At 41.8% G+C, this 17871-nt stretch overlaps 1 protein-coding gene and 1 pseudogene across 1 annotated transcript in view; both read right to left on the bottom strand.

The window, feature by feature from the left end:
• KDM7A (lysine demethylase 7A) overlaps positions 1-17871 on the bottom strand; it is a 72578-nt gene that overhangs the window by 44350 nt on the left and 10357 nt on the right. The gene's annotated exons all lie outside the window — the stretch shown is intronic.
• On the bottom strand, positions 3706-16805 carry LOC110140767 (large ribosomal subunit protein uL16-like; annotated as a pseudogene).

Below are 17871 nucleotides of genomic sequence, written 5' to 3'. Positions count from 1 at the left end.
TCTCCATAAAGGACTGAGTCATCCATTGTGCAAGCCCCAAAACCTCAGAGTAATATCACCAAAGAGGCTGGGGAGTGGCCTTTGAGATGAATTAACTCCAGGAATAGAGAGGGATGTTTATAATCTGCTCTTCATATTTCCTTTCATATGACGCTGGAGTCAGCTGAGGACTTGGGACAGCTATAATCCAAGCAAGGACTACTCAGACCAGTTTCAAGCCACCAGAAAAATAGGGGTCAATTGGCTTGAGTGGGATGCACAGATTTTGGAATCAGGAAAACTGATTTGATTTCTAGCTCCAGAAGTTTTGACTTTGAGCAACTTTTTTAATTCCTCTGAGTAGGAGTTCCCCTAGGACTAAACAGGACAATGCAGGTAAATATGTAATGCATATGGCTTAGCATATAATAAGCAATGGTACAGTAAATACATTAATAAATAGTAGCCATTAACATTATTATGCTTCTATTAGGTACTAATCACAGCTCATACAGGTCTGGGCTTATTACCTACGAGGTCTGAGCCCCACACAGGAAATTCGGCCTTATGATTAGGCTTAATATTTTTTCCTTCAGTGATGTCTCTTCAGAGTACACGTTAGACACTCAAATGGCCATTCTTAAAGGGAAAAAGAAGATAATTCTTTTTCAATTTTTAATTACTTTTTGATGGTTGAGTTCTCTGGAGTCAATCTACCTATGTTAAAATCCTGGACTACTACCTATGTAGGACTTCAGGTAACTTTGTTCTTTGTCTCACTGTAAGGATGGAGATGACAGTATCTCCCTCAAAGTTAAGCATATTAATTAAGTTAATAAACATAGAATGTTTAGAATGAAACTGTAGAACAATTGTTTTGAAGGTCCAAAAACCTTACTTTGTTTATTGATATTGGCTTAATAGGTTGACATTCCTGCTAAAACTATACTAGAATGCCAACAGCCATTTTCACATCTAAATTATGTTTCATGCAGTGTTTTAACCCTAAGATACTTTATTATCAAGTATCAGCTAAAGCAAAAATTTGTAATTTGCATGTATGAAATATTTTCACTGAAAATCAAACTGGTAATTTTTAATTAAATCTTTGGTTCAGAAAAACCCAACGTCTGTTATTCTCTTGCTGACATATAAACTGTGTTCATAAAATTAAGTGCTTTTTCTTACACGTTAAGCATGACATTGAAGACTTTATTTTTGACACATCAAAGCTATTTACTGCCATATTATGTGCTTAACTATATTTAACAAGGATTTTGAATGAAGTGCATACTGAACCAAATTCTTTCAGTTCATAATAATCTCAGAAAAAATGTGACACTTTTCCTACCTCTAACAGTTGGCTCATCCTTCCAACCGTCCTAACGGCTTCCTGAGTTATTTCCAACCAGCTGACTCAGAACATTCAGGTTACCAAGGGTGAGGGAGGAAGACAACATAAAAAGGAATTGAACAGGGATTTCTTGGTGGTCCAGTGGCTAAAACTTCATGCTCCCGATGCAGTGGGCTGGGGTTTGATCCCTGGTCAGGGAACTAGATCCCATGTGCTGCAATTAAGACCTGGTGCAGTCAAATAAACTTTTTTTTTTTTTTTTTTAAGGAATTGAACAAAGAACATGACAGAAAAATAAGAGGGACTGAAGAACCAAGAGATGAGCTCACTGATATAAAACACACCCTTCAAAAAGCTGAATATCCTGTTGGTATGCTTCTAATAAAACTTGTTCCAGGATGAATGTGTGAAATATACACATCAAATATAATTGATGTTACACTATTTACCTCTAGAGCACTGAAAAACATGCTTGTTCTGCTTGTCACTGCCTGACACCTGAGTACATAGAGGAGGTGATATAAATGGTAAATAGTTTAAAGGATCTTTGTGAAAGTGGCTTAGTCGTGTCCAACTCTTTGTGATCTTATGGACTATACAGTCCATGGAATTCTCCAGGACAGAATACTAGAGTGGACAGATCTAGAGGATCCCTCCTCCAGGGGATCTTCCCAACCCAGGGATAGAACCTACGCCTCCTGCATTGCGGGTGGATTCTTTACCAGCTGAGCCACAAGGGAAGCCCAAGAATACTGGAGTGGTAGCCTATATCGTCCCCAGCAGATTTTTCCAACCCAGGAATCTTAACAGGGTCTCTTGCTTTGCAGGTGGATTCTTTACCAACTGAGCTATCAGAAAGAAAAGTACTACTATACTTTTCAAGGTACTGTAAGATTAAAATTGTTTATTTTTTGTGTTTAGTTTTTATGTACTATTTGTGTGAAAAGTATTATAAACATATTATAGTACAGTGCTGTGTAACCAACTGTGTTAGCTGGGTACCTAGGCTACCTTTATTGGACTTGCAAACAAACTGTACTTACGAACCTGCTCTTGAAATGGAACCTGTATTTATGGGACTTACTATGCTGTTCTACTCTTTAGCAATCTACTTTCGGCCTGTCCAGCTATGTGTGGGGTGTGTCTATAGTGACTAAGGAAAGCTATAATGCAAACAGTGCCCAGCAGATTTGCTATTTCACGGAGATAGACTATACTTCTATTTATAACCAGTGAAAGGGCAAATAAATGCCATCCCAAAATGAATATTATTTGAGAATTAAGTAAGAACTTTGTAAATCATCTCGGGGGAGAAAAAACTTGTCATGATAATAAAGGATAAACAGAAACAATTATGTAACGAAATGTCCTTAAGTTAATAAAGGAAAGAATTAAGAACTATGCCATCAGTATATGCATTACTGCCTTTGTGTATGTCTTAATAATTAATTTAAAGAGAAATTTAAACTCCACATCTGCAGCTATAGGATTAAAAAAAATCTTGATTTCATAAATGCATTTGTGTATTTTTGACTGATGATTTCTCAGTTCAGTTCAGTTGCTCAGTCGTGGCCAACTCTTTGCGACCCCATGGACTGCAGCACACCAGGCCTCCCTGTCCATCACCAACTCTCAGAGTTTACTCAAACTCATGTCCATTGAGTCAGTGATGCCATCCAACCATCTCATCCTCTGTCGTCCCCTTCTCCTCCCACCTTCAATCCTTCCCAGCATCAGGGTCTTTTCAAATAAGTCAGTTCTTCGCATCAGGTGGCCAGAGTATTGGAGTTTCAGCTTCAGCATCAGTCCTTCCAATGAATATTCAGGACTGATTTCCTTTAGGATTGACTGCTTTAATCTCCTTGCAGTCCAAGGGACTCTCAAGAGTCTTCTCCAACACCACAGTTTAAAAGCATCAATTCTTCAGTGCTGAGCTTTCTTCACAGTCCAAATCTCACATCCCAATAACTAAAGTAAAAAACATACAAAAGTCTGTCCTAAAGCAATTTGAATTTATAAGTACAAGAAATGTTTGCGGAATTCAGTTCCTTGCTGAGAAACCTCGAGACTTAGGGAGATAACATCTAAGAAAACGTTTTCTAAACCCATTTAACACTTTAGTCTATCTGTGGGCTCCAAATCTAGCTATGCATTAGAATCTCCGGTGGAGCTTTTACAGGCTGTGTGAGGCAGCCTTTCAAAAGAATGAGGCAGATCTGCAAGAAAGGATATGGAAAGATCTGCAGGACATGTTGGAAAGCAACAAAGGCCAGGTGCAAAAGAGTATGCCCCCACCCACCCATGCCTGCAAATGCAGAGCATAATGTGTGGAACCATCTGCAAAAAAAAAAAAACGTGTAAGAGAAAGAAAACCGAATGGATACAGAACGGAAGGGAGGGACAATTGCTTTCACCACACAACTTTCTACTGTGGTTTTTTTAAATTATTGTTTTTCTTTTGCTTTGATAAGAAAGTAGGATATATTGGTGGGCATGCGTAAGGAGAGGACAGTGCCAGGTTCTCATGAGAGCGGGGCCCACCATTTATCCAGGGGAACATGAGCAGGGATCTATTTGACTCCACAGCCACCCTGGATGGGCCACTTTTCTATCATGTTTTCAAATTCATCAGCATCAAACTTAGTAAATCTCCACTTCTTGGAGATGTGGATCTCCTGGCAGCCAGGGAACTTGAACTTGGCCCTAGGGAGGGCCTTAATCACATGCTCCTTGTTCAGCAGCTTGGTGCGGATGGACACTGTGACTTGGCCGATGTCAACCCTGGCCACTGTGCATACCTGTCTGGAGCCCATTAGCTCCAGCACAGCATAGCATCTTGTTCGTGTGGATAACGTGGAAGGTGTGGATAACGTGGAAGGTGTGGAGCCACATTTGGATGTGAAAGCCATCTTTGCCACTGCTTTTCACCATGTAAAAATATGGGCACTTGTTGGCACAAATACAGGCAGCCTCCAGGGCTTCAGAGGAGAGTGGCTCCTACGCATCTGACACTGTGTGGCCACAGGGTGGGAACTCAGCTTCTTTTGGTTTCTTCTGCCCCAGGTCAAAGATGCGGATCTTAGCATCAGGGATACACCTCGACTGGAAGCCAGACTTTGAATAGAGCTTGTTCTTACAGTACAGGTAACACCGGGAGGGGTGGCAGTCATGGTGACACCAGGATCTTCAGTGAAAAGAGATGTTTTTCTTAAAAGAAAAAAATACATTTTTGAGCCCCACCTTAGATCTACAGGGAAAAGTTAATGGGTGGTACCTAATAATCTTCATTTTTAACAAGTTCCCCAGGCAATTCCTTTGCTCAGTAGAGAAATGGTGGTTAGGGAACTATTGATCTAAAGCCCTAGCAGACAGGCTAGGGCAATGCCTTATTCACAGCTGTTTCCTGTGAAAACTTTGTTACTCCAATTAGACTTCATATTTCTTAAAGATATGAGTAATGAGATCCAACCAGTCCATCCTAAAGGAGATCAGTCCTGGGTGTTCAATGGTAGGACTGATGTTGAAGCTGAAACTCCAATACTTTGGCCACCTGATGCGAAGAGCTGACTCATTTGAAAAGACCCTGATGCTGGGAAAGATTGAGGGCAGGAGGAGAAGGGGACAACAGAGGATGAGATGGTTGGATACCATCACCGACTCAATGGACATGGGTTTGGGTGGACTCTGGGAGTTTGTGATGGACAGGGAGGCCTGGTATCCTGTGGTTCATGGGGTCGCAGAGAGTCAAACACGACTTAGCGACTGAACTGGACTAAATAGTTGCTTCCCTTGTGGCTCAGGTGGTAAAGAATTCGCCTGCAATGTGGGAGACCTGGGTTTGATCCCTGGGTTGGGAAGAACCCCTGGAGAAGGGAAAGGCTACCCACTTCAGTATTCTGGCCTGGAAAATCCCATGGACTGTATAGTCCATGGGGTCACAAAGAGTAGGACATGACTGAGCAACTTTCACTTCACTTCACTTGACTGCTGCTGCTGCTAAGTCGCTTCAGTCGCGTCCGACTCTGTGCGACCCCATATTCAGCAGCCCACCAGGCTCCCCCGTCCCTGGGATTCTGCAGGCAAGAACACTGGAGTGGGTTGCCATTTCCTTCTCCAGTGCATGAAAGTGGAAAATGAAAGTGAAGTCACTCAGTCGTGTCCAACTCCCAGCGACCCCATGGACTGCAGCCTACCAGGCTCCTCCGTCCATGGGATTCTCCAGGCAAGAGTACTGCAGAGGGTTGCCATTGCCTTCTCCACCACTAATAACTTAGAATTTCCTATTCTCTGATCTACCTAAAGCTGACTATACAGTAGATGCTCAAAGAATATTTACTGATTGACAGAAAGCAGAAATTCCAAGCACATTAGAGAGGCATTAGTTTGGGCTACTATCCTGGCCAATATTCTACCATATTCAAATTAAACGTGAATTTTGCAGACAGAAAGAGGTAGAAAATGGATGTGACAGGGAAAAAAATTAATAACGGATGACTTTTTCTTTCAAGATCTTACTTTGAAATGTCCATACTTTTTGTTAATGAAAAATAATGTAGTATTACTGAATGCTCAAATATAGTCATAGGTATTTATAACCCTACTGTGCAAAAAAGGATCTCTGTTCTTTACAGATTTATATATTATGTCCATTTACTCTGTTCTTCTTTCTTGTACCTTCTAAGTGTCCCTATCTTAATTTTGCAAGTGGGGTTATCTACTAGAAGAATACATAGATTAAAAAGATTATAGGTTGAAACAGACTTTTAAAAGATGAACCAATAGCCCAGCTCACAGTTCTACTTTCCACTGTGAGTATGGGAAGGAAAGCTGTATGTTCTAGGGTCTAATGACATCTACAGAAAATTTAATGTATACAGGGCTAAGAAATCACACCCTGGGATAAAATACAACAGCAAGTCATAAACTTTTATATTGAGGACACTTCAGGGATGAGTCAGCTACAACGGACAGGAATCAACTCAAGCAGATCTAGTGCCCTAGTAACCTTTCTCCTCTTGTGAACAGTCTTCAGTGCCCAAACCTAAGGGAAGAGATTACATGCCGAGCCCAGCCAAGAGAAAGGATTCATCTTAGAGAACTTCCTGTTGGAACAGAAACTAAAGTTTCTGGGAGGTCTACTCAACACCCTTAGCAGGCTTTTTCATTCTCGATGAAGGATGAGTTAGAGTAGAGGTTTGGATCATAGAAACCTTGACATAATCCTTAACAAATATCCCTACAGCAAGATTTCAAAGAACTTCAACAAAATTACAAATCAGAAGTACTCAACAAAAGCAAAATGGGTAGTGCTAATTGTCCAGAAAAGTCAGCAGCAAATAGTGCACCATACTATTTCAAAACATACCGTAAGGGCAAAGTGTAAAGTGTGTAATATGGAGGGATTTTTACCTATTAGATCCATTCTGAAGAAAATGTGTAAGTTCCTCAAAGCTCATTTTGTAATTTTTCTTTATTTCCACTAGAGGTCAGATGACAGATGATGGCAAATACAAGAAAAACCCAGGCAGTCCTTGCTTTGCATGGTAGTGTGGGACCATAAAAATACTTACAACAAGTTGAAACCACACAAAGCTCTCTTAGTAATCATTGGGAAAATCACAACTGTCCCCTGAGCTTCAAAAATGTTTGTGAAAACATTTAAAACTCTCTTACTGTTAATTGTCATGTATAGAGAAATGAAAAATCAGCAAAACATTTATTTAGTACACTGTAATTTAAAATATGATGCTGTTAAGTGTATCTTCACTAAGTGCTTCTGGCTACACATCAAAGAGTCTCTCAAATGGCAGCAGTGTCAACACTCTCACCATCAGTTACTCATTTTACTATTTCATTTATGCTCAATTTAAATTTCACTTCCAGAAACATCACTTTTTGTTCTTTGCTGGACTTTCGTCTTTATTGACCACTTCCCTCTTTTGATCACCCAACTTTGCATGATAAGATGGGTAAGATGTCAGGTTTATTGGTGGGAAAGCAGGATGCAGCACAACATCCTTTCCTGTCTGTGTGTGAGCTGAAGGATCGATGCCCAGCTGTCACTGACATACTGACTTGCTGACCTGCAAACTGAGGAGCTAGCAGCAAACTGTACTTTATTTGCACAGTTAATATATCATGGCGGCCAAAATTTGAATCGTGTTATTCAGGGACTGGTATTTAACTGAACCATGGTGATACAGTGATGTAAGGAGAAATATACATTTGGTCTTCCTTCCTGGTTCCTCGCACAACAGTACCTAAAACCTCTGTAAAGTTCCTGAGTGACAGAGGAGCACCTTTGTTATTCACAACAAGCCCCTCTCGGCACACTTGAGTTTATGGCGATACAGTGACTCTGGACAGGCCCATGGATAGCTTCACGATGGTCAAGTTGCCCCCGGAACCAACTGTGTGATTAGAGATTTAGAGCTTTCAGCCCATGTCCAACCTTCAAGGAAGGGAGAGAAGTTGGAAATTTAAAAAAAAATCACCAATGGCCAATGATTTAATCTATCACGTCTACGTAGTGAAGCTTCCATAAAAACCCTACCCAAAGGGTTTGGAGTGCTTCGGGGTTGGCGAATGCATTCAGGGCCCAGAAGAGTGGCATATCCCCAACTCCAAAGGGACAGAAGTATGTGGGACTCTTAGGACTTTGCCCTATGTACCTCTTCACCTGGTTATTCATTTATAACCTTTATAATATCTTTTATAATTATATAAAGGAAAGTGCTTCCCTGGGTTCTGTGAGCCATCAGAGCAAATCATCAAACCTAAACAGGTAGTCGTGGAAACCCCATTTGCAGCCAAGTCAGACAGAAATGGACGTAACCCATGAATTCACTATTTGTGATTGCTGTCTGAAGTAGGGGGTACGGATTAGTTGGACTGAGCCCTTAACCTGTGGTGGTGATGTTGTATAGTTGCTAAGTCATGTCCGATTCTCTGCAACCCCATGGACTGTAGCTTACCATGCTGCTCTGTCCATGGGATTGTCCAGGCAAGAATAACGGAGTGGGCTGCCATTTCCTTCTCGGATGGCATCTTCCCGACCCAACGATCAAACCCATGTCTCCTGCATTGGAAGGCAGATTTTTTACCACTGAGCCTCCAGGGAAGACCCCAAAATATGGAACATTTCACAGTTAACCTGTGAGGTCTACTCTAGCTCGAGGTAATCACTATCAGAGTTGAATTAAATTGTAGGACACCCAGTTGGTGTCTATAGAGAACTGAGTGTAGAAAACCCACACATTTGGTGTCAGAAGTGCTATAACCAGAGAAACAGTTTTCCTTTGCATGGTGACGGAAATCTGTGCAAATCAGAACCACACAAAGTACGGACTGCCTATACAGCATTCTCTAAAACAGTATTTCTGAAACTGTCCCACGGAAGTTAAGGTTACACACGTAAAGATTCCACAGTCAAATAAGACTAGGGAGGTGCTGGGCTGAGATCAAATCATTTTATTTACCAGAAAAATGCCTTGGAGAATTCAACCAGTTGATGTGCACATTGCATTTCCCAGATGAGGATCAAGATGGTGCTATTATTTCCCACCTTAGGAATGTGTTATAGAAGCTAATGTTCAGACTCACCACCTGTAAATATTTACTACAAATTTAATGTTTTATAATTGCAATTGTTATAGTTTAAATGTACAATTTTTTTTAATTTACAATTTTTACAATTGGTACAAAGTACTGGTATATTAAATGTTTAGTAAAACCACTCCTTTAACACAGGATACCAAATCAGCAACAGCATTACCAATCACTTACAGCATACAGTATTGGAAAACATATGAGCAAGAAAAGTCAATAACTAATAACACACTAAAACTTTTGAAAACTATCTCTGTCTCTCTTCTTGCATTAGGGATCCAGTAGTGGCTCAGAGGGTAAAGAATCTGCCTGTAATGCGGGAGGACCTGGGTTCTCCCTAGGTTGGGAAGATCCCCTGGAGGAGGGCCTGGCAACCCACTCCAGTATTCTTGCCTGGAGAATCCCCATGGACAGAGGAGCCTGGCGGGCTACCGTCTGTGGTCGCAAAGAGTCAGACACGACTGAGAGACTGGGTGCAGCACCGCACAGGGGACCCTAGTTCCCAATCAGGGATCCTGGAACCATGACCCCTGCAGTGGAAACTGGGAGTCTAAACCACTGGACAGCCAGGAAAGTCCCTAAAACTATCCTTTTCACCTTCAAAGAAACTTATCGGGATGTCTGTCTCATATTTCCCTTATCACAATATAATTGTGTGTGTGCTCAGTCGCTCAGTTGTGTCAGACTCTTTGTGACCCCATCACAATGTAATTAACAAATATTGATAGGGCACTTCCTAGGCTCAAGCCTAAAAACTGTACCCTTACCTTAAAGAGCTGACAATTTTATCAAAATACACAAGAAGAAGCAAGATACACCATATCGCTATGCCAGGCATCTGATTTTCTTCTGGACAAAATTACCTATAAGCCAGGACCACCCTTCTCCACAGAGCTTCTTTCCCAGGGTTAGGAATTCAAAGCTACCATCCAGCATTGTGGGCTCTCTGACCTCAAAATGGTAACCCTGCCTGCCAAGCCTGTTTAGGTGATATCTGCAAAGTTCCTTCTGCATTGCTTGACTCCATTCCTGGCTAGGCCCATCCAGCTGTCACCAACGTATCAGAATGAGAATGGGCAATTTAAGAAGACCTCTTACTGAATTCCCCATCAAAATCTTGAAGTTTTTCTCTAGGTAAGAAAACAAAATCAGAAGCAGCAACAGGAACCAGTTAAAAGAAGATAAGAGACAGCAGGAAAAACATATATCAAGGAAGGAGATGAACACTGCTAAATAAATGCCCATCTGACCTGCGACAATATAGTGCACAAACTGGACAACACATGCCAGGAGCTCACAGGGCACAAAGAGTAACTTAGGTCCATGACGGTGAGACATTAAAATTAAGTGGTACAGTATTCTATCAAGAAGAGCATAGCATATTACTAAAATCCTTCTAAAAATAGTTGACACATAAAGAATTTTAACTTCTGAGTAACTTTTCTGAGGATACTCAGCCACATTTCACAAGTAGAACCTTGGGGGAAATCTTGTTTAAGTAGTCTATAACATTTCCCAAAGATGGCAATGCCATTGCTAGTTTTTTATATGCTACTTAATCTGTAAGATGTTAACACTTCATTGCAGTTGTTCCCAGGTTAAAGGTTACCTATTATTATTAAATGTTTCTAGCATTTTAAAAAGTAGGGATTCAAAAGGAATAAAGGGAGAAATAAATTAAAAGTTTCAAATTAAAATCATATCACACAGAAACTGCAAGTCAAGGCATCTTTCTAAGGTAGTAGGACTAGAAAATTATTCCGTGAAGTAAGCAAGCAACTTTCACATTCTTTGGTAGTCATGGTCCAAAAATATCTGCACAAACATAAGTAAGTGAAACACTCTTATTATACAGGCATAATATTGTATATTATTATATAATGCATATAATAGACTGTCATGCTATTAATAAGTGGAATCCAAATTCTACTTTTGAATCCAGTTATCTTTCAACCATTTACTTATGATCGATCACTCTTCAATCAACAAATTTCAACCCACTGAGGCTGGGTGTCCCAGAAGCAGACCGTGACACACAAATCTGAGTGGGGTGTCCATAGGGGAGGTCATCTCTGGAAGCACTGGTCGGCGAATGGAAAGGGGGGACAGGGAAGGGGAGGAGGCCACAGCAGGCACCTTCAGGAGCATTTACTCCTTTGGGGACACCTGGAGGACGAATCCATGCAGAAGGGGCTTCAGGTGGTCCCAGCAGTGGAAGAGGAAGCTAAGGTATTTATCCACTGTCTCCCAATCAACAAAGGTTGAGGGCTATCCAGAGGCATTAACTGCCCAAAATTCTCAGCCTGCTTCAACTGGTAAGCTGCTGAGCACCTGGAGCCAGAAAAAGCCCTCGGGTCAATTCTCAAGTGCTTTCAACAAGAAGGTATTCCAGACTTAGGGACGGAGACAAAGACAGAGATGATGATGTCATTCGGTTGTGTCCGACTCTTTGCAACCCCATGGACTGCAGCACACCAGGCTTCCCTGTCTTTCACTATCTCCCAAACTCTGGGAGAGACAGAGATGGAAATTCAGAAGCCAGGGGAGATGGGTGGGGTTCAGGAGAGCCTGCTACCTGGGTGGACTGTAGTCGAGCCAAACTAATGTGCAGCAATACTGAATTTGTTTACTCTTTGTACATATACACATGCTCATCTTAACATTCACTGTGTTCTTCATCCTTCTGTCCATTATTCCTCCATTCTCTCTGTGACGAATAATGAACAAGTATATACATAAAATACATATGATGGGTGTGGAGAAAAGGGAACCCTCCTACACTGTTGGTGGGAATGCAAACTGGTACAGCCACTATGGAGAACAGTGTGGAGATTTCTTAAAAAACTGGAATTAGAACTGCCATATGACCCAGCAATCCCACTTCTGGGCATACACACCGAGGAAACCAGATCTGAAAGAGACACGTGCACCCCAGTGTTCATCGCAGCACTGTTTATAATAGCCAGGACATGGAAGCAACCTAGATGCCCATCAGCAGACAAATGGATAAGGAAACTATGGTACATATACACCATGGAATATTACTCAGCTATAAAAAGGAACACATTTGAGTCAGTTCTGATGAGGTGGATGAAACTGGAGCCTATTATACAGAGTGAAATCAGTCAGAAAGAGAAACACAAATACTGTGTATTAACATGTATATATGGAATTTAGAAAGACACTAACAACAATACTATATGCAAGGTAGCAAAAGACGCACAGATGTAAAGAACAGACTTTAGGGCTATGTGAGAGAAGGCAAGGGGGGTATGATTTGAGAGAACAGCATTGAAACATGTACATTATCATATGGAAAATAGACGACCAGTGCAAGTTCCATGCATGAAGCAGGGCACTCAAAGCGGGTGCTCTGGGACAACCCAGAGGGATGGGGTGGGGAGGGAGGTGGGAGGAGGCTCAGGATGGGGGGACACATGGCTGATTCATGTCAATATATGGCAAAAACCATCACAATATTCTAATTATCCTCCAACTAAAATAATTAATTTTAAAAATAAATAAAGGCATATGCTACACACACACACAAATACATATGATAAAGTTATTATACATAAATAGGTACAGACTAAGTAAATAATATTAATAATGTTGCCAATTAATAAGTAATATTTAATACTTAATTTCTGAACAAAGATTAAGGACAAAGTTGTCCAACTTGATGAGGAAATCCAAAACTGATTTGTGCATATGGGAAATCAGCAACACTCCAGAGGGAGAAATAACCATTCCTACCAGTTCCAGAGACACACATAAAGTTGATGGGTTATAAAGATCTGTTCTGTCCCACCTCTGAGAGCAGCCGCAGCTCTGGGCCCGCTACCATGAATCCCTTGTGAGACAGGACATGATGCAGAAGAAATGAGACGGGGAGCAGACGGAAGGAGGGCAATCATCTTTTAGACAAAATGGATTAAAATATTTTAGCTATTTTAAGAGAAGTTCCGCAGAGAAAGTAGCACTTCAGGAACTATTTTTGAATGAAGAAAAGACATCATGGTGATGACCAGGGAATTTCCAGAGATTTTTTTTTTCCTGCTGAAGAAGGAAAGTGTTGTGCTATACTTACATATCTGTGGTGAGGGCTGGGGGTTGCGGGGATGGCTAGAGGGAGGGTAACACTAAGGAAAGGAGGGCCGGGGGCTACTCTGAGAATGAGGAAGGAAAACAAAGAAAGCTAGGATAAGGCAGAAGAGAGGAGATCATGCCGCGACAGCAAGAGGCAGAAACAAAATGAAGAGGGATTTCTGCAGGTGGAGGCACAAGCCGTATGAGTTCATTCGTTTGTGCGCCTCAGGACGGTACACGAGTAAAACAGGCACTTGACACTGTCTGCTTTCCTTCCATCAAGCGATGAACTCCCGTGTAAAATGAACCCAAATGCCTTCTATGGCTCAACTAGTCACTCATTCCAAGCACTCTCAGGACGCTGGAAACACAGCAATGATAAAATCAACAAACCAAGTGTCTACACTCTTGAGGCTTACATTTTACTGGAAGGAGACAGACAGAAATGAGGCTGGTACAGCCCGAAAGAGCAGTGGCAGGGGACGATGCCGGACAGACAGTTGGGGACAATCTGCTGGGTCTTACAGGCCACAGGAAGGCTTGCGCTCTGAGTGGGATTCCAGCAGAAGAGGCACAGGATCCGACGTTTTAAAAGCACTACTCTGGTTGCTGTGTTGGCAGGAGGAGGACTAATCAGGCAGCTAATGCAATAATCTCAATTTATATAGGAGAGGGAAGTGAAACAACGAGAAGCAGTGAGATTCTGAAGGTGAGCCAACAGGAGTTTGCTGAAAATTTAGCGCAGATTATACGAGAAGAAAAGTGAAAGTGTTAGTCGCTCAGTCAAGTCTGACTCTGCGACCCTGTGGACTGTAGCCAGTCTCCTCTGTCCATGAGATTCTACAGGCAAGAATACTGGAGTGGGTTGCCATTCCCTTCTCCAGAGAAGAAGCGAGGATGACTGCAAAGATTCTGACCCAAAGGAACTGCCATTAACTGAGATGAAGAGGACTGTGGGAAGAGTGGGGCTGACTGGGAAGCCAGATCTGGAGTTTGACTTTAGACACACTAGAGGATCGGATGCTTACTATTCATCCAAGTAGAGACACTAAGTTGGCAATTACATATTTAAGATGAGAGCTCTGGGAAGAGGTCTACAAAGGTGATAAAAATTGAGGGATCACCCACACACAGATGAAAGCTGAAATGGTGAGACCAGATAAATGTCAAAAAAAGAGAACTACTGAGGAATGAACCCTGCGGCACCCAGTGACAAAAGACCAGGGAGATAAGAAGGAACTGCAATGAGGACTGAGGATGAGGAGAAGGAAGGAAGAGTGAGGCAGGGGAACTATCAGTATAGGGATCTTCTAGAAGCCAAGTAAGGTGAAACTCATCGATAACTTTGAAAAGAACTGCTCCAACGGCGTAGCAAAGATGAAAGTCCCACTGGACTAGGTTCAGAGACAATGGAACTCAACTAGATAGCGAGAGATGGGAAGGAAAACCACAACTGGAGGCAGCAAATACAGACAATCCTTCCGGTGAATTTTACTACAAAGGGAGAAAAGAAATGAGGTTACAACTGAAGGATGAATGTCAGATCAATAATTTTTTTAATGAAGTTAAATCTTATTTGCACACTAATGGGAGGAAAATGATACTGGGGAAGGGGGTAACTGCTGGGGTCAAGTCCTTAAATCAGGGAAAGGAGATGGGATCTTCTACAACGAATACACCTACAGATAATGTCCAATGACTTAGCAGTTTCCTTTTCTTTCTGAAATTACATTTCCAGAAAATTTCCTATTTCTGAAAATAGATCTCTCCAACTAAAGCAAACTTTGGCTCACATACAAACGGTTGAATGTGAGATGTGTAGCACTGACACTTCAAAAACAGTGACTAGAATAAAAAATGTCTGAAGGGGGAAAATGTCATTTATTTGAAGAATATATACTATTTTGACAAAAGAGATAAACTACTTATCATCATTTAAGGATCCCTTCTTTCTGTGGGTGTGTACAAACCCTTTAGCTACATTTTATTAATCTACTTCAAGGTCTACCGAAGTGTACCGTTGTGCATACTTGAATGAATAGATTTCAAGCAGGCTTGAAGTCTGCTAGAAAGATGGCCCGCCTGAGCAGCTGATCTACAAGTCATCCCATCTTGCCATAAATGCTGAGGAATGCGCTGAGGCTGTGAGTAGTTACTCACACTGCTGGGCAGGCAAGGTCACCGTTAAAACAGAGGAACCCAGAGGACCCTAGCACGGTCAACACTGTGAGAATGGCTGAACCTGAGGGGATCCAGTTCCTGGATGGTACTGTCATTGGCAACAGGACATCAGTATGAGAACTGAAGACCAGGTTAGCTTGTCCTGCCAATGGGACAAATTCTGCAGAGGCTTCCGCTTTACAGAGCCATTCTCATTTGGTTAAATTCTTCAATCCTTTACTTCTATTAGCAAAACCTGTATCCTTTACCTGTATCCTTTCGGCAATCACCATCACCCTTCTCACAATCTTACACATAAACATTTTAGATAATAACACCTCTTTATCTCAATAAATATATCTTTTCTCACAAATATTAAAATATGTAGTAAGCACTGCAAACACAGGATTTAACAGATACCACTGTTTAGGACAAAATTAAATTTAAAAAACCAAAATCCATTTAAGGTGGTTTTAAGGAAAAATATTAAGTAAACAGTACAAGTGGCACGCAGATGCGGCAGAAACCATGATGGTGGTCAATGAAAGCTTGAAATGCGACGGTGGTAATGAAACCAAAACTCACTGATGTGGTGGAGAGAGACGAAAAATCATGCATATCTGAACATCACTTGATCCTTAAGTTCTAAAAAACTTGAACTGCAATCTTCCTCTGTCCGTCCAAAGAAACAGAGAACTTCTCAAAACATCAATACCAGTGAATGCATCGTGCACCGGCCCTGCAGCAAGGACAAGGCTGAAAACAAAGCACCGTGCAACTGGCAGGAGGCAGGTGGAGAGAGCCACTGGGAGACACTCCTGAAGGGACAGGCAGCCCTCAGCGAGGCGATCCTGGGGGAGAGGGGTGTGCGCAAGACTGTGGAGCTTCCAAAGGCTAATAATTTCCAACAAGGGCTTCAAGGAATGAGAACCCAAGCTCAGGGCAGGGAATCTGACCTCTCCTCCCACAAGGGGAGAGCAGAGAAGAGGAAAATAAGGCAGGCAGGGTCCAGTGCTGACCACTTGGCATCTGGATGGCTGGAAAAGTGGGCATGAGGAGAGAAGTCCCTGAATCAAACAGAAGGGACTCTGCTCTCCCCGTAACCATGGCATCGAAGGAAATGTTGATCCTCCGATATGCAGAAAATAAGGACAGGCCAGCAAAAAAAAAGGAAAGTGACTTCAAGAACCAGACACACAGAAAGCCGGCCTTAAAATAGGAAGAATGTAAGAAGGAGTATGAGTCAGACCTGTGACAAGTTAAATTAAGTAAAAAAGCTCCCATTCCTCTAATCTGCAGACAGCTTATATCCTAAGGTGCCTTCATGAAGCAGTGATGTGAAAAAGACTGACCACGTGTCTATGGTGCAGCGTGTGTGACCCGTGAGGCTCTGAGGGAGGTCACAGAGAAGAGGAAAGTCCCAGGAACCCACAAGCCCAGGCTCTGGAGAGAAGGCGCCCATGCAGTCGGCCACCACAGAAAGCTTCTCAAGTCATCAATGGGAATCATCCAGAAAGTCTCTGCTGCCAAAGATGCCTTTTGCACCATACTTGTCACAGAGATTCCTGGGCAGTGTAAATAACTCCAGGACTTCCAGACAGATGTCCAGGGCCATCTTATTTTCTTTTTAATATTTATTAATATTTAAGTATCCATAGGACACTGCATAAATCAAAAGGACCACAGTGGACTATGTCCCAATTTCTTTGTTAAAGAGGACCACTCATCTGCCAACACCTTCTGTGCATACAAAACCACTAAATTATCTACAATGGTATAGCTTTACCCAGCTTCTGCAGTTTCGTAATTTACTGCACACGATGTCAAGACTGTTATGATTATTGATAAACAGAAGTCGATATTATGCTTGAAATCCTGTGTTATGAGCTCAAGGAAAACATTTCCACTTTACAAAGGAAGAGAAGTTTAACACTTCACAAAGCATTCTGAAAGTTTTACTTCCCCCTACCCATAAAATGAGCTTCCCTGGTGGCTCAGATGGTAAACATCTGCCTGCAATGCGGGAGAGCCGGGTTTGATCCCTGGGTTGGGAGGATCTCCTGGAGGAGGAAATGGCAACCCACTCCAGTATTCTTGCCTGGAGAATCCCATGGACGGAGGAGCCTGGTAGGCTACAGTCCATGGGGTCACAAAGAGTCAGACACCACTGAGAGACTTCACTTTCACTTCACCCGTAAAATAAAAACTGGATATGTCACTGTATTTCCTCTAACAATGATTTTTGATGTATTAGAATTACCAGATGAATGCAACCTATAGCCCTGATAAAGAAGTATCTTATATTTGCATAGTTAGTTATGTTTAAGCTTATCAAACTTATATTTCACTACAAGTGCTCCTTACCCTTTCTGTCTTTGATCAACAGTCTCTTTGAAAATAAATTTTAAATAGGGTTACAGCTAAAAAAAAAAAAAGTGGGCTTCCCTAGTAGCTCAGCTGGTAAAGAATCTGCCTACAATGCAGAAGACCCCAGTTCGATTCCTGGGTTGGGAAAATCCCCTAGAGAAGGGATAGGCCACTCACTCCAGTACTCTGGCCTAGAGAATTCCATGGACTGTTTAGTCCATAGGGTCACAAAGAGTCAGACACAACTGAGCGACTTTCACAGCTAAAAACAATTTGAGAATGTATAATGCTAGGAACTTAACAATGTACCTAAA

Source organism: Odocoileus virginianus, chromosome 1 (assembly GCF_023699985.2).
Source record: "Odocoileus virginianus isolate 20LAN1187 ecotype Illinois chromosome 1, Ovbor_1.2, whole genome shotgun sequence".
NCBI classification, from domain to species: domain Eukaryota; kingdom Metazoa; phylum Chordata; class Mammalia; order Artiodactyla; family Cervidae; genus Odocoileus; species Odocoileus virginianus.
This window is presented reverse-complemented; position numbering and strand designations above follow the sequence as displayed.